Source organism: Adiantum capillus-veneris, chromosome 1, assembly GCF_014529385.1.
Source record: "Adiantum capillus-veneris isolate H3 chromosome 1, ASM1452938v2, whole genome shotgun sequence".
Taxonomy (NCBI): domain Eukaryota; kingdom Viridiplantae; phylum Streptophyta; class Polypodiopsida; order Polypodiales; family Pteridaceae; genus Adiantum; species Adiantum capillus-veneris.
Window position 1 is genome coordinate 117,906,549 of NC_140931.1, and position 26,936 is coordinate 117,933,484.

Below are 26,936 nucleotides of genomic sequence, written 5' to 3' on the forward strand. Positions count from 1 at the left end.
TATGACATTAGTGTACGGGACAGAACCAAGCGAATAGGGCCCTTCGGAGATTCTTGGGGCCCCTACTTGCTTGGTTCTGACTCAACTAACGTCACCTCTTATGACATTAGCACATGGGATAGAACCAAGCGAATAGGGCCCTTCGAAGATTCTTGGGGCCCCTACTCGCTTGGTTCTCACTCAACTAACGTCACCTCTTATGACATTAGCGCACGGGACAGAACCAAGTGAATAGGGCCCTTCAGAGATTCTTGGGGCCCCTACTCGCTTGGTTCTGACTCAACTAACGTCACCTCTTATGACATTAGCGCACGGGACAGAACTAAGCGAAAAGAGACATTGAGGGGTACTTGAGGCTCAATATTTGCTTGGTTATGACACCAAATAGTTTTGGATTTCTTTTTCTTTCAGTCATGGGGATCATAGTCCTGGAGACATACGTGAGCGAGGATACATGTGAAGAAAAACTATTCACGTTCTTATACAACGCCCATACTCATCACCGTGCACCAGAACTATCAGGAATGTTCAATGCAGAGTTTTCTATACAGAGGATTATAGATTGCTCATTTGAGTACCTACAAACCCATTTGCAACAGTATGAGGTAGTCACTTGTGACAATTCCATGACAGTTGATGGCATGAGATATGTGCACCCAACCGACCTTGACCCTGACAAGAGTGCTTCAAGGAGATTGAATCGCTGTCTAGAAAAGTGTCCCTCCAATGCACTGCTTGTACAAGACAGGTGTATGAAGCACTTCAAAAAAGTGTCGCTTTGTGGAATTCTACCATGGGTTTGTCTGTTACTTATACTTGCAGACGAATGGTGAGTCAGAGACTTCCCAGTCAACAACTTTCGATAGTTGTCCATTGGCGCCGGAGGAAGAGGTAGAGGATGTGGAGGTACAATTCGACCCAAAAGAAGAGCGGGTAGAGGTACTAAAGGAAACATTTGATGCGGTCTTAACTCTTGTTTCTCTTACGGATGCAGCAATAGGGTGCAAGCAAGAAAGTCCAAGTAAGGAAGTGACTTTGCCTGTGAATTGTGCTCCCAGCTTTGCTATGGCGGGCGACACCCACTATGTTCTGATCATAGATATCATGCATGAGCTCAATATACGGGAGGACTACTGCCTAGCGGCAATTGCAAATTTTTGTGAGGCATACATGGGGTTTGTGGACGATGATGGAGTGGACCAACATCTTATTGCTGACACAGCTATCCCCGACTCAGAGTTCACTTCAGAGTGGAAACTGATCAAACATACGTTCAATGAAGCGAAGTCCAGAGAGGCCAATTTGCCAACAGATGAGCAGTTTGAATCAACAACAAAACAACTCGGCTTGGAAAACATGGGTAGGCACGTGGCACCCAGTGATCAGGTAATGAATAGTCAGTCTATTCACTTGTGGGGGAGATCGATGCTGGAAATGGACGAGAATCAGATGGTAACTTTTGTCGTGCATTCATATGGTATTAGAGATGGCCTAGTGATAAAATATCATGATCCTTTTTTTTGCTGCCAGGTGCTAGTGTATGATGATTGTTTCCTTAGAAGAGCGGGAGGCTCACGGCAAGGGCTTATCACTGGAGTCCAAGGCAAGGATGTGGTGTTGTCTTACTACATTGGGCGTTTCAACCACAAAAAGGTTTGTAGAAACAATTCAAGTACTTGGCAATTGGACTCATCTCACTTACGACCCATAAATTCATTACAATTTTTATGTAGATCATAATATACCACAAGGAATACTCCGATGACAATGAAAAGTTCCCACTGTTTGCAATGAAAGTTATTACAAGATTGTGTGGTGGGCACCCCCTTCCCACTAAACGTAGAAAAACTAATTCTGATTGAGAAACAGTTTGCTCTACGCATATTTGGCATTGGGTATGGGTGCCAAGCACTCAGAGCCCCCTATTTCATGTCCTACACAGCTCAGGCTCTGGCTGCAGGGGTTGAAGACCCGGAAATCTAGATCCATACAACAAGCGGCCGTTTTTGAGGGAAAGAAGACGCTTGATGCCCATGGGGATGCTTCCATCAACGGAGGAACGAGCTCGTCTACAGATCTTGCACATTGAAGAGGTACAAAGTGAGGAAGAAGGAGGTGCATCGAAGAGGATAAAAACGACGGGCTCAAGTCCATCTTCTTCCGCTCCTGACTCGTGACCGTCGCCACCTCGCATGGCACTCCGTAGCATTTGAAGCTCCCCAAGGCATCTGTTTCTTCTCTTTGCGGATGTGTTGTAAAGACCATGTAATTTCTGAACTCTTAAGAAGTTCCTTCTGCCTTGCTCTATGAATTAGTCGTCTATAAGTCCATTGGTGTAACTCTAATAGGCTATTGGCCTTTTCTTTTCCTCCCCCATGTCTAGTGTTCTTAAAATAACCTATTCTTGCCATGTAGTGGGTTTTTCCATGCCTTGTGTGGATCGTATTGATAGTCAGCCGTATGCCTTGGCAAAATATGAACCATGGTTGAACAGTATGTGCTACATTGAAATAAAACAAAATGGTCAGTAGAGTACAATTTAAAATTTTTTTTTGTATACGTAGAATGCCAACCCACCATGTAATGTGTGATATGTTGCCCACCCCACCCTGTAAGGTAAGCCTTTTGCCAATCTAGCAAGGCTGCTTGAAATGATGTGAGCTTACTTTGGTCCCAAGAATGCTACTCAGCGTAATGGAAAATTTTATCTAGTGATTTCCACACGTTCACCTTGTGATTCAGGATTGACCCACCACCAACATTGTCTTTAACCACTTTATGTAATTGTTTCCATTTGTTGAACAGGTTTCTCCTTTCTTCTCTATCTGAATCTTTGAGGCTAAACCCAAGAAACCTTCTTGCCTTCACTCCACCTATCGATGCTTTTCTCGGTACCTTGTACCGACTTTGAGACATCTTAGGGTCCTCTTCGATTTTGACATTGCCTCCATGCAAACCAATGTCTGAGAGCACTCCCTCTAATGCTTTGATCACTCTTTTTGACCCACTCTCTGGATTTAATGTCCATGCAAAACATATGTACAAATGAACTCTACTCAGAGGCATTAGAAAATTTCGGAGGTCATTTGGAAGGCCTTGTAAGAAATTGTATTTCTCACTCTAGAAACTTTTTTTAAAATTCACTTGCACCTTGTGAGTACGTCCAAAAGGACAACCAGACACTCTAAAAAGTAAATTTATATTCCCAATCGTCCTTGAAAACGGTCACTTTTTTATTTAATGCGAGCGTCTTTTTCAGGAGGCAGGTGTGGCCCATTCAATGCAGCTTACATCATCATTGAAAGTTGAAAAGTCACAAAATGTCAAATAGTGATAGATTTTGAGGCTTTTGACACCACCAATGCGTTCGGAACGCCAAAATACCCAAAAAATGAATGTCTACTTGTCTCATTCCGACATCCGGAGAGGCAAAAAATATCAAAAACCCCCAAAAAATGGGCTTTTTACTTAAGGCGCGCGAGGAGGCATTCTAAAATTCTAGAATGCCCCCCTGTGCGCCGTTAGTACAAAGCTCCTTTTAGTGATTTTTGGACACTTATCTTTCAAGAAAGCCCCTTTTTAGAGGTTTTTTGACATGTTCCTCTCCCTAAAAAGAGGAAAAAAGGGGCTTTTTACTAACGGCGCGCGAGGAGGCATTCCAAAATTTTGGAATGCCCCCTCGCGCGCCGTTAGTAAAATGTTCTTTTAGGGTTTTTGACATTTTTTGCCTCTTTGGATGTCGGAACGAGGCAATTGGACATTCATTTCTAGGATATTTGGGCGTTTCAGACGCATTGACAGTATCAAAAGTTTCAAAATCTTCCACCACTTGATAGTTTTGTGAATTTTTGAGTTCTAGTGATGACGTAAGCTGTATCAAATGCACCACATCTACCTTCTGAAAAAGGTGCTTGCATTAAATGAAAGAGAGTGATCGTCTTCAAGGACCACTAGATTATTAAATGAGGAGAGGGACACCTTTTATATTTTTGTTAATATCAATCTATTTTTCTACGTAACGTAGGCTCTTCTCTCATTGGAGGAGCTTATTTTCCTCTCTCTTTCAAAAGGCCCTCCAAAAGACCTCCGAAATCTCCTAATGAAGTGTACAGACATGAACTCTACTCATAAGAATATCAAGCACCGGTTTAAAAGTTTTATCTTGAAGATGTCTGTTGAGAGCTCTATTCCATTGCACACTTGCAAGTAATTGTGCATCAGCCATGCAATATAAGTATGGATTTGCCACAAATGCTCCATGTGTTATGTTGTACATACACTTAAGAGTCTTTAAGTCACCTTCCATGTGCCATTCCACTATGTAGTCACCAAATCCCTCCACTGAAAGAACGGCTCCGTTTCTTTGTTCACTGATGATAGAAGGAATTTGGGTTTGACTAAAAACCTAATCGAGGACTTCAAAATTTTCCTTATCAACCTATAGTGAAAAACGAAAACACAAAATCAACAACCAAATAATCAATATTTTTGTTATCATATAGTGAACAAAGTATACCTGAAATGATCCTGTAGTTAGAATGTTGTTTTCTGATTGCACGCTGAAGTATCGTGGATCCTCTTTCATTATTGATGGATCCAGAGCTATGTTCATGAGGGTAATGGTGACTCTCTCCACCTTATTGTTCTTCAGGAACTCGCACTCGTCGAGCTTCAAAACAAACTTGAGAACCCCACCGCATTCCCCTCGAATGATGTCAAAGAAGTGAATTGCATACCTTTGCAATGCTTCAAGATCAACCAAGAGGTTGTTGTGCTTGTTAAACTGTACCTCTCTGCCGCCCTTGCCTAAGAACGTTGCTGCAATATGGAATGGTGACCCAAGTTTCTCAAACACCTCATCATTTACGTGCAGGTGAGCATCCTTTACATGTGATGGCTTTGGCAGCAATGATCCTCTCTGTAGTTTATTTTGAGACTTTTTAGCTAATTCTTTGAAGAGTGCCCTGTATCCCATCTGTGAGATGCCACTCTCATCAAGTATTGCTTGCACTATTGGTTCCAGCTGATTCTCGTTCATGAAAGAGGTAAGTAGCCTCCCTTTCAACTTACAAAGTTTTTTCTGAGTTATCATCTCTTCAACTGATTCTTTTGGAACTAGACGGCTGTAATGCACTCAAGCATTGAAGCCTACACCGTTTGAGTTTGGATGCAGTAAAGACTTGCCAAAAAAGCACCATGCGTTATGATCATGTATAGGAAAGTAAGTGTATCCATTTCTTAATGAAGCACATTGAAGAAACAAACTTTGATTTACCTTAAAGCTCGTATTCGTTTTTTCAAGACACCACTACCAAGCTTCATGTTCTCAATGTTGCACAGATCTCGTTTTCTTTTCCGACTACCAAGCACGGTGTCTTTCTCTCGCAAACTTGTGATCTTATTCTCAAGGCCTTGGATTGTCTCTCTATTTGATGAAATCTTTTGAGAGCATGCTTCATTAAGTTTCTTCAGCTGCATGTTCTCCATCGCCAAGAAGTTTCTTTGCCTTTCTACATTCAATCCTCTCATTTCCAAATGTTCGGTGTATCCCAATAGCCCATCCTTGCCATCACCAGTGAAATGTAAGAGGTTAGTGATATTAGCAAAGGGAGGTGGCGCATTTGTCGTAGGATCCTTTGGATAAATAGACCCATCGGTCCACAAATTCAAATGATGTTCCTTGTTTGTCCTTCTAAGTTCTTTCTCCCGTTGAGATAAGAAAGACTCCCTCCTACGTTTCTGCAACGGTGCGTACTCTTGCAATACATCAACATGAAGATGATGTGTGTTCTTTCTTTGGGTAAGTGTTAAAGATGAAGGGGCTGAGGATTGTAAGTTCAAATTATTGTTTTCATCAGGAAAAGATGCGTGCTCCATTCCTAGAGTTGATAGAGAAGAAGACGGAGAAATATCTCAGGTTTTGGGAGGGAAGGCCATATTCTTAAGTTTAGAGTTGATAGAGTTCGTGTGGCTTATGTTTCTGGAGGGAACGCTTGTAATTTGGCATTTCAAATCATTAGTCACACGGTTAGTTGGATTCCTGACAAGAGAACAAAGGATAAGAATGATAAAGACTGCGGCTACCTACCAAAGAATGTCATTTTGGCTTTTTGTTGCGCAGAAAAGTATCACATAAAATGCACAATCTAACGACGTGGCACTTCTTACAAGGCCCAAAAGTGAGTCCAACTTTCTCCTAATGTGACTAGTGACTCATCCCCTTTCGCAATGACTCTTCTTGATCCAAAGTCAACACACTACTTCAGTCCAAGGAAAGCGTGAGATAATCGGCCTCATTGTTGCTTTTAACTTCATCAAGGTCATAAGCTCTAGAGAAGATAACATCGCCTTTTACGGTTTTTAATGATCACCTCACCCCTTTCTTCTAAAGAACTTTCATGTATGCACCATCAAATCTCATTGTGTACACATTTGTAATATCCATCTCCTCTTCATTATCATTTTGTCAACTCTTGGGTAAGGTGGGAGCTTCCTTCCCTTGTGTACCACTATGTTTGGTAGGTCAGTTTTAACAAAATGATCCACTTTAAACTCATACTCTTACAGCTCCATAGGCCACTTCAAAATGCGCTTTCTAGGCTTCAAATGTTGTACTACATCCGAAAAAGGTTTGATGTGGTGAGCACAAATAACTTTTGTGGAAGAAAATATGTCTTGAACCTGCGATAAGAAAGAACCAAGACAAATACCCATTGTTCCATTTATATGTAGGAGAGCTCACTGTTGGTAAAACACACAATACCTCCTTGATACCCTCTCAATCCTGTTGCATGTATTCATTCCATTCAAACCCTTGAGTTCTTTGGCTTTATTTCTGGAGAAGATACACATATTGACATAGCATCCAAAAAAACCATGAGAGGTACCTAAGATTATGAACAAATGATGCCAAATCCTCTATGTTGTTGGAGGATCCATAAGCAATAAAGCCTTGACTTTCTCGAGGTCGCTTCTATTCCATTTTGGAAAACTACATGTCCCAATAGATGAACTCTAGCATAAGCAAACTTACACTTTAATCTTGGGTTGAATTGCCCACCCTCTTGTTGAAGTCTTTCAAAACCGAGTCTTAGTTTCTCCAAATGTCTGACCCAAGAGCTATAACATCCCATGTCATCCATGGAAAACCGAATAAACTTACCCAAATAGGGACCAAACGTTTTATTTATCCACCCTTGGAGTGTAGCATACCCATTAACCAATCCAAAAGGCATTCTCTTGTAGGCAAAACAACCCCAAGGAGTGATGAAGGTAGTCTTCAATCGATCTTCATCAATCGCTATCAAAATTTGAAAGTAGCTAGAAAAACCATCCATGATTGAGTTGCACTTATGACTGGAAGGATCTCATCCTGGAAGGGAAGTGGATAATGATTCCTTTTTGTGCCAGCATTCAAAGGCTTGAAATCGATACATACCTTAAATATTCCATTCTTCTTTGGCACAATAAGTATTGGAAAGACCCATTCAGACTCCTCCACTTGAAAGATGAAATCTGCTTCCAGAAGCTTTGTCACCTCTTCACAAAGTTTCCTCTCATGGATGACACCCAATCTCCTAAGTTTTTGAACCTTTGGCTTGGCTCCTTCTTTTAGGTTGATTCTATGCTCGACCCCTTTTGCTTGCTCCTTGCAACTCCGTATATTGAGTTTCAAACAGCTTTGAAAACACCGCAAACATTTCTTCATACTCTTTCTTCTGTTTCTCCGTCAAGTCTTCTCCTAACATGTTTCTTACATTTACTTTGGTAGGCTCTATGATTGCTTCTAGACTCGCTCTGTCTCCTCCTTGACATCCACATCGTGTACATATGCTTTCTTTTCAACACTTATCTCAAATAGGTCAGGACACAACTGCATCAAGCCTTCCTCTACACTCTTTTCTGATGATGTAGACAAAGCATCACTACTATGTAACATTAAATGGCCTAATAACTTATGTGTAGTGGAAATTAGCATGAACATAGTGGGCATTTCATTAGAATAGATTCCTAATGAGAATTACAAGAGTGCTTGGGTGGAGAGAGCAACAAAAAGCATAACACCTAGTTAGATAGCATCAACAATACTTTCAAAAGAGAGAGAAATTAAGCTATTGACAACAGTTGAGGATCGGATTTGCATGGAGCCGGTCCCCCCTCCAAAAGGCTTTGTATTATGGTTTCTCCCATCAAGAGAGACATTGTACAATACAATTCTTTGTGTTCCTTCAAGACTAGCTAGTGCAATGAAGATGGAAGCTTCATGCACTAAGCAAAACACTTAATCAAACACAACTTGAATTATCCCCGTTCTCAGACCCAAGACCTCACACACCTTCGAAGATGGTGAGAGCTAGCAGGGTATGAGAGTAGATTGAGAGGAAGAAGGAGTATCTTACGAGAAAGATGTACATCTCCTCACATAATCACTCATATGTATCATAGCTTAGCTTAGTAATTAGATTGGTAGAGGAGATGAGCATGCATTGAAGCTTGGCTCTTGGTTGGATTTGCATCCACATGCCAAGAGAGTGTTGATGTAGGCTTCTATCTCACAAGCTTGGAGTGAGTGATGAGCTCTCCATTAAAGCTTGGGAGGAGATAGAGTATTGTTTCTTTACACATGGTCCAATGTGAGTGTGTGAGTGTCAATGCTAAGCAAAAATCAGCCCCCCCTCTCTCTTGGGCGAGCCCTTGTTGCTAATTTGGTCTGGCTTTTGCTTCATTGGACCTCCCCAAGTCAAGCCAATGGGTATTAAGCAGCATAAGTGATAGCCTTCTGACATGTGTCCCCCTTTCCCCTTTTGTGAGAGCTTTAGGTAATTAAATAATTAAACTAAACTCTCATTGGACCCCTTTTCCTCCTGGCCAATAGGAATCAGGCAAGCCATGGGGCTTCTGAATGCTCATTGGACCCTTTGGGAGACTGCCCAATAGTCTTCTAGGAGACTTAATTCTCATTGGTTTCTTTTATTAAATGTTTTTAAATTAATTAAACTACATTTACTCTAGCTTAATTCTTATTGGTCCACTTCAAGGGTCTTCCAATAGGAATTGGGCACACCTTGTGGGCATCTGGGCTAGGGAGCTGACATGTGTCCCTCATTCCCTTTGTGTAAAGGGAGCCTCTGTGTGTGTGTGTGTGTGGCTTTCTCTCTCATCCCCTAACTTTAGGGCTCGCACCCTCCCATGTAGGGATGTGCAAAGACTTTTAGGGCACACACAAAGCATCCAATTTTCCCTAGGGTTGACCTTTGGACACAACCTTTGAATTTTTGAACCTTAGCATTTTGGAAGTCTTAATGGGTTGAACCTTAGGGTCTTTTTAGCCCATTGTTGCACATGGCTCTTTTGCAGATGGCCCCCCCTTTGGATCCCTATTTTCCCTCCTTTGGATCCCTACTGTGGCCGGTCTGCTAGCTTAACCAATATTCTAGCTTTTTCTCCCCTGGTACCTCCCCACATTAAATGATCAGTTTAATATGAGAAAATCATTTAGGAGAATTAGATATTGATTATTATGACATTACCTCTCTCTTGAAATCATAGTCGTCCTCGACTATGGTGTAGAGAAGATAAAGCATGTTCATGAGTCCTTTTCTTAGTGGGTAGAGGATCCCTATGTTACCCTACGACATCATTCCAGAATGGATGACTAGTCCATTTGGCGCTTGAGAGCCTGAGGTTGCCGCAAGCATGTCTGCACATTAGTCCTATCAATCTTCCATAGTAGAGTGACAAGCTCTACTTGGTGTTTGGGAGACGTCGTCTCCGCAAACTTGATCTAAGTATGCATACTACTTCATTTTTGTGCACAAATAAAGAAAAAGAGAGTCTTATAAGACAAAAATTTTGTTCATTTTTAACATTTTGTACATTTGCTTACTCTTGGGAAGCATTGTAAGCATTGACAAGGTTTAGGTTATCCTTTAATTGTATGCCTTGCATCCATCTAGCATCTTCAAAAGGATAATTCTTAAACTTAATAAGATATCGTCGGATAGTCTTACCGCCTCTTAATACCTTGTCTTCATGTCAGAGAATGGACTCGGGCTGCAGCAGCTCCTCTTGGTCCTCGATCTCCGGTGGGTCTTCAATAGTTGGTTCTTGAGGTGGCTCTCCTTTGTAAGGCTTTAATAGGCTCACATGAAAAGCATTGTGTATGAGCCAATGATTGGGAAACTTAAGTTGATAGGCCATCTCATTGATTGGCCTAAGAATCTGGAAGGGACCATAGTACCTTTTTGCTAGTTTAGCATAGTACTTTTGGTGGCCCGTAGGATTCTTGCCCGTCATGTGCCTTAATCGAGCCTTGAGAAACTTTAACAAGACCCAAGCATTTTCTTTAAAGTCTTGGGCTCTTCTGTGCTTGTCAACAGCAGCCTTTTGCCTTTGCTCTGAGATAGAGATAGCATCCTTAATCTTTTGGAAAGATTCTTGTAGGTCTCGGCTATACTCATCTGTAGCGAAGATCTTCCCATGTACCTTAAGTAGCAAGGGACTTTCTGATCTTCCCTCAATTACCTCGAAAGGTGCTTTTCCTGTGGAAGTATGTACAGTGTTATTGTAAGCATACTCCACTAAGGGTAAGTACCTCTCCCATTGGGATTTTTGATCTACTTCCGTTACATAGGCTTTTAGTAGATCGAGAATGGTTAGGTTAGCTATTTCACTTTGGCCATCCGTTTGTGGAAGATAGGCCGAAGAGAAATTTAGCCTTGTCCCTAAATTCTCAAAGAGACCCTTCCAGAAATTACTGGTCATTCTAGGATCTCTATCCGACACTATGGACATTGGCAATCCATGGTATTTGAAAATTTGTGAAATGAAGAGGGTTGCCATTTGATGGGCTTTGATAGTCTTTTTGACAGGTATAAAATGAGTTTGTTTACTAAACCTATCTACTATCGTCCATATTCCTGTATTCCCATGGATAGACTTAGGCAATCCAAAGATAAAATCCATGGATATGCTCTCCCATGGTGAATTAGGGATTGGCAAGGGTTGAAGCAATCCAGGTTGCTTCCCTCTATCAAATTTTGTCTTTTGACATACCACACATTTGGAAACATACTCTTGTATGTTCACTTTCATGGTAGGCCAATAGAAATATGTTTCAATTCCCTTTAAGGTAGACTAAATCCCTCTATGCCCCGCATACAGGGGGAGCATGAGATTCATACATTACTTTCTCACGTAGTGAGTTAGTAACGCATAGTTTATTGCCATAGAGAAGATAACCATCTTATAAAGTAAATGTTTCTTCTTTATTCCCTAATGCAAGGGCTGAGATCACATCTCTAAAATCGGGATCAATAGCCTACTCATCTATCATTGAAGATAGATCATTGTGAGTTGCTATGGAAACCGCATTCACTCTCGGCCGTCTTGAGAGTGCATCGGCTATTTGATTATGCTTTCCAGCAATGTGAGCAATATGAAAATGAAATTGCGAAAGGAAATTTGCCCACCTCATTTGTTTTTCGGAGAGCTTGGTCTGCGTCATGAAGTACTTAAGACTTTGGTGATCCGTTCGTAGAATGAAAGGAGTCCCCAATAAATAGTGCTTCCATGAGTCTAAGGCATGTAGAACTGCAAGGAGTTCCTTTTCGTATATGCCTAGAGCTTGCTCAACAGGGTCGAGGCCTTCGACTCTCATAGCCTATGGCGTGCCCTTCTTGGAGCAAAACAGCTCCAAGGCAATCACCACAAGCATCGCATTGGACCTCAAATGGTTTTGAGAGATCCGGTAGTGTAAGCACAGGTTGAGAGATAAGCTTTTCTTTAAGATTTTTGAAAGCATTGTTCTCCTTAGCAGACCATGTATACCTAACACTTTTCTTTGTTAGGTCATGTAATGGTCTCGCAATTTGTGAGAACTTTTCTATGAAGCGTCTATAGTATGCACACATACCTATGAAGCTTCTTAGTTCATGAAGATTCCTTGGTTTAGGCCATCCTTTTATTACCTCTAACTTGGATGGATCCATTTGGATGCCATCTTGAGAGATAATGTGACCTAAATATTGAATCTCTTGCAAGAAAAATTCACTTTTCTTTTGATTAACATAAAGTTTATTCTCTCTTAAAACTTGAAATATTACCTGGAGGTGTTGCTTGTGTTCCTCCAATGAATTAGAGTAGATGATAATATCATCAAAGAACACTCCAGTGAAGGTTCGATGAGGCCTGAACAGCTTCTCCATTAAGCGGTTGAATGTGGCTGGTGCATTGGTCAAGCCAAAAGGCATAACAATGTATTCGTAAAGACCAAATGTAGTGCGAAACGCGGTCTTTACAATGTCTTGATCAACTATCCTTATTTGATGATAGCCACTCTTTAGGTCAACCCTACTGAAGTAGGTCGATCCTTGTAGCTTATCAAATATGTCTTCTACCCGTGGAACGGGAAACCTATTCTTGATAGTGATCCTATTTAGTGCTCTATAGTCGACACACATACGATATGTGCCGTCTTTCTTTTGCACTAGTAGCACAAGTGAGCAAAATGGAGATGAGCTTGGCCTAACCATACCCTTCTCAACTAACTCATGCACTTGCTGCATAATCTCCTCTTGTTGAGCTTGAGAAACTCTATAAGGAGGTTTATTAGACGGTGAACTTCCTGGAAGAAGTTCAATTGCATGGTCATCATTACCTCGTTTAGGAGGTAGCTCACAAGGGATGTCGTCAATAAAAACATCTTGAAACCCCTTGAGAAAATTGGATAACTCTAATTCCTTTTGGTTGCTTTTATTTTCATTTGTTAAAGCATTAGGTTCATTTTGAGAATCTTTAACAAAAATCATGTACACGGAAATAGAGCTCTTTATTGACTTGTTGAAAGCTGGTGTATGTACAATGGGAATGGTGTTACCCATTTCCTTAGCATCTATATACATGTCTTTTTCCCTGAACTTAAAGGAGATTCTCCTTTCATGAAATTTAACATCGGCAGCCACGTAGTCAAACCATGGTGCCCCTAGGATTACATCCTCATGCTTGAGAGGAGAGATAAAGAAGTCCTCTTTGTCCACATAGCCTTGGACATGAAGCCTCAATTTCCCAATTAAGGGAGTGACTGAAGCTTCTTGCCCCTTGAAGGCACTGTCTGTGGGTAGGACATCTCCCATCTCGTAGGATTGTATGCCTAGCTTGGTGGCTAACTCCATAGATATAAAATTGTGAGTAGAACTAGGGTCAAAGAGAATAAAAGCATCATGTTCTCTTACCTTTCCCCAAGCATGGCATAGAGGAGATCCTTTGTGGTGAGTTTGGTGAGTCTCCTCCTCTTGGATTTCAACCAAGGAAGCTCTAGGAGGATCTTGGCGGTTGTTCTTTTGGGGACAAGCACAGTACGCATGCCCTTGTTCGCCGCACTTGAAACACAGGTTATCCTTACGATAACGCTCAAGCTCTTCAGGAGAGAGTTTATTCTTACCTTTTTAAACTCCCTTCTCTTTAGCTTTGTTGGAGTTGCCCTTAGGAGACTTTTGGAGATTGTCCTTCCCCTTAGGCTCATTGGAACCCTTGTTTTCCGGGGGCTTATTATTTCTTTTTGCCCCCGTTTGGAAATTGATTCGAGAGGCGACCACAGTGTGGTATATTACCACCGATATGGTACGTGGTCTTTGGGAGTTTACATACTCCGCCATTTCTTCGGTTAAGCCCGCACAAAATTGTTGCTTTTGCTCTCCAAAATCCAACCTTTTGAAGACAGTGGCTTTGAGTTGTAAGTCCCAAAACTTGTCTACATATTTGTGGATGGATTCATTGGGAGAGAGCTTTAAGCTTCGCCATTCGGTGAGTACTTTGTGTTTGGCATCGGTGGCCAAAAATTGCTTCATAATGGAAGCTCTTAAATCTTTCCATGTTCGTGGAGCTTCACCGTTAGCTCGTAGGCTAAACCACCATTGTCTGGCGGACTTTTGAAAGTGCATAGCTACATGGCGTAGCTTAGAGGACTCCGTGAAGCACTCATCTCCAAACGCCGCATCGAATTGCTGGATAAAGGCCAAAACTTTGTCCGTAGCACCAAAGGTACCATCATAGGTAAGGAAAGAGATGCTCTTCCCTCCCTCTTTGAATTTATTCAACTTGGACGACCTCTTCCATGCGGCATAGGATTTCCTATGGCCTCTTCTTTTTGATGGTTCAAAGGTTGCACCATCACTTTCTTCAGAGGGTGAAGAATTTGAAGAAGGTGGAGAAGAGGGTGACCTCTTTCTCGCCTTTTTCTTGTCTTGATCTTTGTCATCTTCACCATAGTTTTCATAAGAGGAAGAGGATGAAGAAGATGGAGAAGAGGGTGTCCTCTTTCTCGCCTTTTTCTTATCTTGCTTTTTATCATCCCTCTTTGAATTGTGGTGGGGAGAAGAATATAATGGTCTTCTCCGCTTTGGTGGTGATGGAGAGCGTTTAGCCCGCCGTCTTCGTGGAGCCATCTCCGCCGAGGTGGCAGGAGATTCTCTTCTTTCTCGTTCCTTCAGTGGAGGCTCTTGAGTTCTCCTTTGGGAAGGAGATACATCATCAATAAGTAAATTCTTGAGCCCTTCATAAGGATTATCTTCTTCTTCCCGAATCGGAGAGAGACCTCTTTTGGTAGTCTCACAAGGAGGCTTCCTAGGTGTTCTCTCTTCATGGTGAATAGCTTGAAGAATCCCGTGAGCACGGAGTTGCCGTTGCACTTCACTTTGGAGAGATGGATTGCCCATGGCTTGTTGAAGACTAGAAACAAGATAGTTAACAAGCATTGAAGCATCATTAGTAGCTTGCTCATGAGCAAAATCAAAGTTATCAACATTAATTTCACTCTCTTTACTATTGTCAGCCATTCTAACATCTTTTAGGTGTAAACTTTTTAGGTGTACTTTGGCATTGCAAGCCCTAGTTGCTACTCCTCTTTACCCCTTTAGAAAAAGCACTCAAGCTACTGTACCCGCGGCTCGAATACCATTAATTGCAAGGAATAGAAGAGAGGGTCTTTCGACACCAAAACAGCACCGGCTCCTGTCAAGCTTCTAATAGCACAATAGTGGTTAAGCCGTAGGCAAGCCCCGTAGGACTCCACTATTAAGACCATACCTCTCGACGGTGATGCCCCGTTAACTGCATGAAGGCAGGCGCACTGCAAGGATGAAAAATCCCTATTCTACTTACTCACAGGCAATTAATAATACCAACCATTTGTAGCTAGCTTGAGGACCTCCCTTCTTGAGCAAGAAAAGAGAAACCTTGAGCTCTGATAACAATGTAACATTAAATGGCCTAATAACTTATGTGTATCGGAAATTAGCATGAACATAGTGGGCATTTCATTAGAATAGATTCCTAATGAGAATTACAAGAGTGCTTGGGTGGAGAGAGCAACAAAAAGCATAACACCTAGTTAGATAGCATCAACAATACTTTCAAAAGAGAGAGAAATTAATCTATTGACAACAGTTGAGGACCAGATTTGCATGGAGCTGGTCCCCCCTCCAAAAGGCTTTGTATTATGGTTTCTCCCATCAAGAGAGACATTGTACAATACAATTCTTTGTGTTCCTTCAAGACTAGCTAGTACAATGAAGATGGAAGCTTCATGCACTAAGAAAAACACTTAATCAAACACAACTTGAATTATCCCCGTTCTCAGACCCAAGACCTCACACACCTTCGAAGATGGTGAGAGCTAGCAGGGTATGAGAGTAGATTGAGGGGAAGAAGGAGTATCTTACGAGAAAGATGTACATCTCCTCACATAATCACTCATATGTAGCATAGCTTAGCTTAGTAATTAGATTGGTAGAGGAGATGAGCATGCATTGAAGCTTGGCTCTTGGTTGGATTTGCATCCACATGCCAAGAGAGTGTTGATGTAGGCTTCTATCTCACAAGCTTGGAGTAGGTGATGAGCTCTCCATTAAAGCTTGGGAGGAGATAGAGTATTCTTTCTTTACACATGGTCCAGTGTGAGTGTGTGAGTGTCAATGCTAAGCAAAAATCAGCCCCCCCTCTCTCTTGGGCGAGCCCTTGTTGCTAATTTGGTCTGGCTTTTGCTTCATTGGACCTCCCCAAGTCAAGCCAATGGGTATTAAGCAGCATAAGTGATAGCCTTCTGACATGTGTCCCCCTTTTCCCTTTTGTGAGAGCTTTAGGTAATCAAATAATTAAACTAAACTCTCATTGGACCCCTTTGCCTCCTGGCCAATAGGAATCAGGCAAGCCATGGGGCTTCTGAATGCTCATTGGACCCTTTGGGAGACTGCCCAATAGTCTTCTAGGAGACTTAATTCTCATTGGTTTCTTTTATTAAATGTTTTTAAATTAATTAAACTACATTTACTCTAGCTTAATTCTTATTGATCCACTTCAAGGGTCTTCCAATAGGAATTGGGCACACCTTGTGGGCATCTGGGCTAGGGAGCTGACATGTGTCCCTCATTCCCTTGTGTAAAGGGAGCCTGTGTGTGTGTGTGTGTGTGTGTGTGTGTGTGTGTGTGTGTGTGTGTGTGGCTTTCTCTCTCATCCCCTACCTTTAGGGCTCGCCCCCTCCCATGTAGGGATGTGTAAAGACTTTTAGGGCACACACAAAGCATCCAATTTTCCCTAGGGTTGACCTTTGGACACAACCTTTGAATTTTGGAACCTTAGCATTTTGGAAGTCTTAATGGGCTGAACCTTAGGGTCTTTTTAGCCCATTGTTGCACATGGCTCTTTTGCAGATGGCCCCCCCTTTGGATCCCTATTTTCCCTCCTTTGGATCCCTACTGTGGTCGGTCTGCTAGCTTAACCAATATTCTAGCTTTTTCTCCCCTGGTACCTCCCCACATTAAATGATCAGTTTAATATGAGAAAATCATTTAGGAGAATTAGATATTGATTATTATCACAACTATATGGGGCTGTTTTTGTTGAATTTGTATCTTGCATCTCCAATAAAGGTTATGTATGACTCTCTTTAAGGATTTCATTTACGTAATCACGATCGGGTGATTACGTCAATACCTTTAGTATTTACACAAAAAAATCATGTGATCATGTTAGTTGTTAACGTGACTTTGATTATGACCTGTAAAAACCTACAGAGCTGGTTAGCCCTTCGGGTTTTCCGTTTATCCCTACGGGTCCCGCCAGATCGCTCCATTTTCTCGGTAAGCCCGCCGGGTATATGTAATTTCTCGGCGAGCCCGTTGGAAAAATGAAAAAGCCTTGTAGGAATAATTATATATAGTAAACAATGTGCTAACCGCGGTCCTTTAGCTAGGCAAATCCTTGGGGAGTGTATCCGAGTGCCTGGTATAGTCATGTCCTTGTGAATTGACCTAAGGTTACAGAGTCACAGCTCCTTTTTTTGGGCCAAACGTGATTCTTATTTCGGTAAACACTTCTAAAAACTTTTAATTCGTTTACCGACATAAAGATACGAAACCAAAACAACTAAAAACTTGGAGAGTCGTGCTCATTGCAAAGAAGCCATTGGTCCAAATGAGGGTTGTAATTGGTTTTAGAAGATGAGCATATGTAAATGACGAGTCAATAGTCAAGGGTCGGATGTTCTATACTAGTGTAATGGGCATATAAAGATCCTTGAAGTCTTGCATTTGAGTTGATTTACACTTGTCACTCCACAATATAAGAGCTATAATCCTTCATTGGGTTAAAATAGATTTTATATATTGAATTGGTTGTATGGGTGGACTGCCACTACAAGAGGTTGTGTGCTCTTGTGACGTTGTTAGCGACGGAAATACACTGGGTTTTTATAACCCCCGGCGTCGCTAAAACCGTCTCTACCAGCGTCGCTACGAGAGCATCGCTATCTGCGTCGCTATATGCGTCGCTATATAGCGACGCCCATAGAGACGCCCATAGCGATGCTTATACGATGCATATAGCGATGTTTACACAGAAGACTATAGCGACACTCATAGCGACGCTACAGAGCCATAAATAGCGACGCTTATAGCGATGCCCGAGAGAATTTTTTTTTGGTGGCAAGACATTGAATGCCCTGCCACCCATCAACCATATTGTACTTGATTCACTTTTTAAAAAAAGTGCAAGGATAGATAATAGACCCAAAATAGTCACCCACAAGACGCATTGTTTGCAAAATTGACAATTGTACACATCATAGGCAAAATGAATTGATTGGCAAATGTAATAATGACAATTGTACAACATCATAGGCATAAAGAATTGATTGGCAAAAGGAACTGCGGTGACAAATGTAATAATATACATGGTTCAAAAAGACGTATAAAATTCGTCTCATGATACATAAGCTATGAGAAACCCTAAACTAATGCTATCTAGCTACGGCTAAACTGACATCGTCTAGTCAGACGTCTCATCCTGTCCAAGCGGCGTATCTGTCGGATTCTGCAAAAAAAGACAATAAGATAGCTTTCAGTAAGTATAAACATATAACGACATTTATAAAACAATACAAAAAATAAAAAAGATTGTGAAGCATGAAAAATCGGTTGATTTTAGCCTCTAGATCTTCCGTCATCTTCTTCTCAACACCGAGATTGCACATGACAATCCCAGATATGCGCTCATCATCTATGGTTCGCCATAGCGTGTCCCGGGATTTATCAAATCCGTCTAGCCACTCTCCAATGTACACTAGGGACTCTGATACCAACCAACCTTCTGCCATGCTACCCTCCAGACGTGCCTTTTGACGCACATATCCCTTAAGCGTTTTCATGAAACGCTCTAAGAAGAACATCCATCTGGAATGAACTGTGCCAGCTATTTCCACCTCATCAACTATGTGAACAAGAAGATGCACCTGAATGGTTAGCATTGTAGTAGGAAAATGTTTCTCAAACATGCACAGAAGCTCCGCAGCATTTAGTTTGGCGAAAGGTATGAAGTCTACGTTGATCTCCTTTTGTGAGATCCATTGCACCAGCTTTGCAAGTTTGTAGATTGTGTTATGGATGTCGAGAGACAAACATCCCTCAATGGCAACCGGTAAAATAAACTGTAAAGTATGTGCAGCAATGATATTAAAGTCCACATTTTATCCAATGATATTAAAGTCCACTATGAACGTACCTGACACATTTTATGCCAATCGTGTGACTTCAAACCGGTAAGCTTTCCTTCTTTAGTAAAACACGTTCGGAGCGAGTGCATTATGCCAGTGGGGGTCCGCAAAGATGGAATGGTCTCTTTTACTTTGCGTTCTTGGGCTCCTGTGAAAATCCATGGTGCTTTAGGGAGTTTTATCGATCCATCAGACGCTGTTTGCGGCCAATATTGCTCCATACGATCCACATTTCTAAGGTCAACTCTGGCTCCCAAAGTATCTTTCTTGCCGGTCAGATGGTCCCATAGTAGATTACCCACATTCTTGAATATGTGCATTGGATCGAGCAAGTGATTGATCATGAGTCGGGGCCAGTATGGTAACTCGTACCATAGAGATAGTCTCTTCATCCCTGGAGGCAATCCGTCATTGCACATCTCCTTCTGCTCTAACCATGCTTGTGCAGACATCCTTGGTGGCTCTCTTCCCAAAAAGCCGTCGCGTAACACATGATTCTCTGAAAGATACGCTTGATGACCTTCGTAGACTTGCTTCTTCAGTGAGGGTGCCCTACGTGCATTCAGTCTAGTTCCACATGTGACACATGCTCTGTATCCGCTTGTTTGAAGCCCTGCATGTATACACATGATAATAGATCAACTATGGGAAAAAACAAGATTTACAGTGTCTGAGTGAGGAGTGTCAATAGATCACCTGAGCATTCTGTTAGCCCGGGATAGTCATGCATGGTCCACATTAGAATGCCTCTGATCAAAGCATTCCGTCGTCCTGTGTGTCGGCTCATATCCACCACCTCTTTGCCAATCCACAATTGTTGTAGCTCTTCCAATAGTGGACGAAGATAAACATCCATATTCCCCACTTTATATCGCCCTGGCACAATCAAGCTTAGCCATAGGTGCCCCTTCTTCGTAGTCAACCACGGGGGAATGTTGTAGTTGACGATGACAACGGGCCATACACTGTAAGATGTTGATCTTTGACCAAATGGATTTACGCCATCGATAGCCAGGCCTAAGCGCAAATTTCGAGCTTCCCTGGCAAAATCCGACCATGTTCCATCTATATGTTTCCACGCTACGCAATCTGCAAGAATTCGTAGCACACCATCCGAAGATTTATTCTCCTCATGCCATGATGCTAGGGCGGCCATGGACTTACATTCGAAGAAATGCTTGATGCGAGGAAGCAGAGGGAAATGTCGCAAAACCTTTTGTGGAATTTTTGTCCCGTGGAGATCTACTCGATATCTTTCGGAATCACATTTCAGACACTTCTCCATGTCTATGTATTCCCCTCTGAAAAGAATGCAGTCATTAGGACAAGCGTGGATAGAATTGTAATCCATCCCCAAGTTTCGCAAAATCTTTCTTGCTTCATCTCGGGAATCTAGCATCACATTGTCAGCTGGTAGTATGTGCTCTTTCAGCAATCTACACAACATAAAAATATGATACAGTCGTGTAAAAATCTATCAGATCATTATACATTTAGAGTTTTATTAAAGTAAACTAATTGTAATAGATCACCTGAAAAGCGCTGTGACGCTAGTGTCACTCCATCCAAACTTTGCCTGCATGTTGAGAAGAACCAGGAGTGCTTTCAATCTAGACATACGTGCTCCATTATACAATGGCGTATCGGCTTCACTTTTCATATCATCATAGATAAGCCTTTCTGAATCCATGATCGTCTCGATCATTTCATCAATCTCGGGCTCAAACATTGCCTCGTTGGGAATGTGCTCTGCATGATCATCCCCCGAGCTGTCAGAGGCTACATCTTGTGGCCTCACATATGCTGCTTGACCAAAGCGCCTGCGAACACGTGGTCAATACCTATATTTGTGGGTACAAGAAATCTACACACCCACGTCTACATGATACTGCATGTAGTGGACAAAACCCCTTTGCCTCTTCTCTAGCTGTAGCACTTCACAGCATCTTAACATCTTTTCACAGTAGATCTTTTCACTGTTCGTCTAACTCTAAACCCTAAACCGTAAGTAATTCTTGCGTGGACTCGATCTAACGTAAATAAGCGTAAATCTAAATAAACGTAAATCTAACTAAAAATAAACCTAAATCTAATTAAACGTAAGTCTACATCTAACCTAATCTTTAACGTCTTTTGGGATAGTTTCCTACGACGTTAAAACTCTCTTCATCTTGTGTGTGTGTGTGTGTGTGTGTGTGTGTGTGTGTGTGTGGGTAAACCTAAATAAAACTAAGTCTAATCTAATATAACATAAATCTAAATCTAACGTAAATATATTATGTTATATTAAAAACAAAGAACTAAACTAACAGAGATTATAAGAACCTTAAAACTGATTTAACACATAATTTTTCACATAACTCGGCAAGAGTTGGCATTCTCATCACTAAAGATGTGAGAGTTAACTTCCGGCGGTGACGCTGCCTCATCTCCATCCACATCTGACGACAACAATTGGCCCTTTAGACCGTTCTTGCTCTTGTTACTAACTTTGAAGTTGTTGTTGAATGACTAGAGGTTGTCTAGATGGTCATTGTGTCGGGGATGTAGTGACTCTTGCCGCCCTGAAGATCCACCTTCTTCCCTATCTTCTGAAGACATTTCACCAGTACTTTTGGATCGACGGAGCCCACCATGAGTGAAGGCAGCAATACCCTATATTCCATTGAGGGCTTTCTTCACCCGCTTCATGCAGGCATCGCAGTCTATGGAGACCTAAATCTAATCTAATATAACGTAAATCTAAATCTAGCGTAAATAAACGTAAATCTAGTTAAAAATAAACCTAAATCTAATTTAATGTAAGTCTACATATAACCTAATCTTTAACGTCTTTTAAGATAGTTTCCTACGACGTTATAACTCTCTTCTTCTTGTGTGTGTGCGCGTGTGTGGATGTGTGTGCCAATAAAAAAAGATAAATGGTATAACCTTTCTATCACCCATGCCAAGTATGATAGATTGATTATGCCATTTCCCTCTTGAATAATAGGTCTTGAGTTCAACTCCTCGTCGGCTAGATCTTTAGTTCTTTTAATTTTAATTAGTTTCCTACGACGTTAAATTAGTTTCTCTCTCTTTCTCTCTCAATTTGTTATAGTTATTATGCCATGCATAGATTGCATTGCAATGTGTATGGTTGCTCACAATATAGGTGATCGATATGTGGATTGACTAGCGTGCATTGAAAATCTCATATTGTGCATCATGGTTACTTTCATATTGAATGGTTTATAAATTTTAACATATATTGAAAATAAGAAAAATGTTTCAAAAACTGAATGTCTGGTTCTCTTCTCTTCAGTTTTAATTTAAAAGCAATGGAACAAAATGTGGACACAAATGGTACGAAGAAGCCAAAGAATAAAAAAGCTCCTGGCAAAGAGTGGGATTATGCTCACAACACATGCAACCGATATATGGAGTGGCCATGTAAATTTTTTCACACAACAAATCAAGTAGTGCACCATGTATTAGGGATCATTTTTTGGGTAGCGTTAAAAAGAGTTGTAAGAAATGTGAACATCCTCAGGCAGCTGCAGTTGCAAAGCGTTTGAGAGAAGAGGTCGCCAAAAAGGGTGGCAAGAGACAACAGATATATAGCTCTGTGGCTTCGAGTCAACAGTTCTCAGAGCCAAATATTAACTCCGCAGATCCTATAGTGACACCAACTAACGTTAAAGAACAAACTACGCAAGGAGAGAAAATTCCAGGCAGTGTTACTTTTAAGCGTCGCAATGAAGGTGGACTTAGTCAAATGCGTCAAAAATCATTACATCAAAGATTTTGAGTGCAGTCTCTAGAAGAAGCACAAAGTGCACTTGCCAAAGCAATATTCTTTACTGAAAGTGCTTTGTTCATGGTAGACAGCAACCCATTGGAAGGCTGCTTAGAAGAAAATTAGTGAGTTTGGTCCAGGATTTTCAGCTCCTTATTACATGTTAAGAGATGTTTTCTTGGACAAATGTTACATCGAAGTCAAAGAGCGTATTGGAAAAATAATACTTGGGAATATTTGCTTTCAGGATGTACGATTGTGAGTGTTGGATGGTCAAATGTTCAAAGAAGACCGCTGATCAATGCAATGTTCGTTTGTCCAAGCGGAGAAACCTTTATAAAGTCGATTGATAGTTCTGGTGCAATTAAAAGTGGAAAATACATTTCTAAGGTCTTGATTAATGTAATTAAAGAAATTGGTGTTGAACATGTCGTTCAAGTAGTCATGGACAACGCAAAGAATTGTAAAAATGCTAGTAACTTAATAAAGAACTGCCTTCACACATTTTTGCCAACGATTGTAAAACACACAGCTTAAACTTGGTGCTGAAAGATTTATACACTAGAGAAGAAACCACATGGTTTGCCAAAATAACTGATACAGTACGTCAGGTTGTGAAATTTATCTTGAAACGACAAAGAGTGCTCGATTTGTATAGGATGCACATGTCAGTGATGTTGAAACTTCCTGTTGAAACTCGGTGCTGTACACAATTTTATACCTTGGAATCACTTCTCCATAATAAATGCGCTGTGATTGACACGTTCAATTGTGCGGCCTTTGATGTATGGCAGCTTGAGCAGAAAGAAAAAGTGAAAGATAAAATTACATGTCTACATGGCAATGTAAAAAGGCTGCTTGGTGGAGGAGTGTAATGGATGCATACCATGTAATGATGCCCGTTATGTTCGCGATCCGCAATCTTGATCAAAGGGCGCCAAACTTGGGCAAAGTGTGGATGACATGGTGGTCAGTCCAACAATGTCTTGAAAATCCCGAAGAGCTGAAAGATTCTGTAGTAGAGAAGGAGTGGTGATTGCCATTCTCTAGCAAGCAGCGGAATATTTTGGGTGGCTTTAGGGCTGGGGTGTATGGGTGGCTATAGAAAGCCGTGTTATTTTTGCATCTTTCTCTGCCAACTGTGTCATGTAAATATCCTTCTCTCTCTTTGACTATAGGTTGATTCCTTCCACTATCAATGCCAGCTCATCTCGGGTGAAAGTGACACAACTCTCCCTTAAATCATGAGTGGCAACATTGTCTCCTTTGACGAGAAGTCTACTGGTCACTGTTGCACAAAGTGAAAATATAACATTTTTGCAAAATATGGCGCACAATATGCATTGTGCAGGGGATGTCCATAAACCTCCAAATAAATCCTCTCGGCGTTTTCTATAATCGCATCATGGTTGCGCTTCAAAACCTTCCACCTTCCTTTCTTGATCTCTGTGCGCGTCCTCACATGGCCATATTGTCTTGATCATGTCCTTTGTCACTTCTTTATTGATCTCTATCCATTGCATGTGGTTTGGATTTGCCCATTTTGAGAGTCATTGAGCAATATGCGTGGCTTGTTGTGCCGACATACCGTGTGCTAGAGACTTCATGTGCTGAAATGCATTAACAACTGCTTGTTGTTGATCATCGGGCAGTGATTGGGTGCCAACTGCTTGTTCTTCATTGGCCATTTTCTCTTAGAGCTGAAATCAACAGATAGATGTTACCATATACAACTGGTAGTGATATGTGTGAACACACTAGGACCGCCGGGGCATTTTTTCCCTCTTTAGGAGGTTTTTTTCCCCCGTGCATTGTATATACGCCCATCACTCTAGGGCTAACTATCTTTCCATTGCACACTAAGTAACACACTCTCTATTGTGTGCCTTGAGCTTCCTTCGTCTTCTCCAAGCTGTGTGTGTTTCTCTGCAACCCTAATTCCAACAATTGGTATCAGAGCAGGTCACGTCCTCCCGGGCTTAGTCGCCAGCTGCTCTAGCACACGCCTGCTCACTTTCTCCGATTTCAGTGAGCTTTGGCGAGCGTTTGATTTGGGCTCATTTCGGCCTCCGTTTCCACTACGGGCAATACTTCACAGGCTATTTCATCATTTTGTGCAGATTTTCTGTCAGTGCCGTTTTCTGCATAACAGGTGCCTTATAGTCTTCTACGGTTTGTGCTATATAGCACAAGTTGTTCCCGCTCCATTTCTCCTATTTTCGGGCAGTTTTCACATCAGGTGCAGCATTTACCATGGCTGACAACAACAACACAGATGTGTTCAAGATGTTTGCTGCTGAGGACAGGTTGGATGGGGACAACTACCCTATGTGGGCTTATATGATGCAACATGTTCTTGTGTCAAAAGGTGTCTGGAACATTGTGGAGGGCATTGATGTACGTCCTGGTTCTGAAGATGTAGATGATATGGACACTTTCCTTGCTAGTGTCAAGGATATCAATGAGCAACTCATTTCTGCAGGTGAAGTCATTTCTGACAGTTCCCTTGTGCAGACTGTTCTTGATGCCTTACCAGATTCCTACCAGACTTTTGCTAGTACTTGGAGACTGATGACCCAAGGAAATCCTGAAGTTGTCAAGTTTGATGCATTATGCACATTGTTGTTGCAAGAGTCACTTTCTAGAAAAAACAAGACTAGGCAACGTGCAGTTGAACAGGCTTTTATTGCTTCTCAAAGAAAGGGTGGTAACAGTAATGCAGCCACTTCTTATGGTTCTGCTGCGAGTGGCAAAAATTATGTTCCTAATGCTTCTGCTGGCAGCACTTTGTCTGGCAATTCTGGTGATAAGGGCAAAAAGAAGATGCGTTGCCATTATTGTAAAGCCAATGATCACTTGATCAAGTCGTGTCCTAAGTTGAAGGCCAAAGAGGCTAAGAAGAAAGAGGGTGGTTCCACTGCAAATGCTGGATCCACTACAAATGCAGCCATTGTTGAGTCTTCTGTGAAAGGAGATTGTGATGCTGATGTTGATGCAGAATGGGCTTTTAGCGCAGAGCGCACTTACAATCCTGCTGTCCATGATGCATGCTTGTCAGTTGCTGCAGATTCATATGTGTGGTATTTCGACAGTGGTGCTACAAAGCACATTACCTCACATCGTGAATTGTTTACCTCTCTCGAGTCTGTCCCTCATGGGAATTCAGTCACTTGTGCCAACAACGCCTCTTATCCAGTTCAGGGAGTTGGAAAGATTGTGCTCACTGCTGCTAATGGTAGTTCCTTCACACTTGTTGATGCACTTTATGTACCTGGGATCAAGAAGAATCTCTTGTCTGTATCCTCACTTGCTAGACTTGGACTTGTAGTCAAATTTGTGGATGACAGATGTACAGTTCATGATCTCAGTTTTGGTGATGAAATTGTTGCATCTGGGCTTTTGTGCCGTGGGCTGTATAAGCTCACTTTGTATGACAAGTGTGGACAAAATTTTGCAAATGCTGTTGCAGATTCAAAGGCTATTTCAGATGCAAAACTTTGGCATGCACGTTTTGGTCATCTGAATTTTGCCAGTTTGCTGCATTTGCAGAAATCTGATATGGTTGCTTCTTTGCCGCCTCTTGAAGCACCTATCAAACATGTTTGTGAAGGGTGTATTCTGGGTAAAATGCAGCGTTCTAAGTTTCCAAAGGATGGTTCAGTTAGGGCCACATGCAGGTTGCAGCTTGTGCATAGTGATGCTTGTGGGCCCATGCAAACTCCGTCCTTGGGCAATTACCTGTACTTCGTGACTTTCATTGATGATTACTCCAGGCATGCGTGGGTATTTCCGCTTAAATCGAAGTCTGAAGCTTTTATGTGCTTCAAACAATTTTTGGCTATGGCTGAAAATGTCTCAAAATGTACTATGGGCACCCTCCGTTCCGATCGAGGGGGGGAGTATATGTCTCATGAATTTAATGCATTTCTGGCTAGTCGTGGGATAAAACACCAATGTACAGTGCCTTATACACCTCAGCAAAATGGTGTTGCTGAGAGGAAAAACAGGTCACTAACGGAAATGGCACGATGTATGGTCAAAAGTCAAGCTTTGCCGCATTCTTTTTGGCTTGAGGCCATCATGTGTGCCACTTATGTACTTAACAGGTGTGCT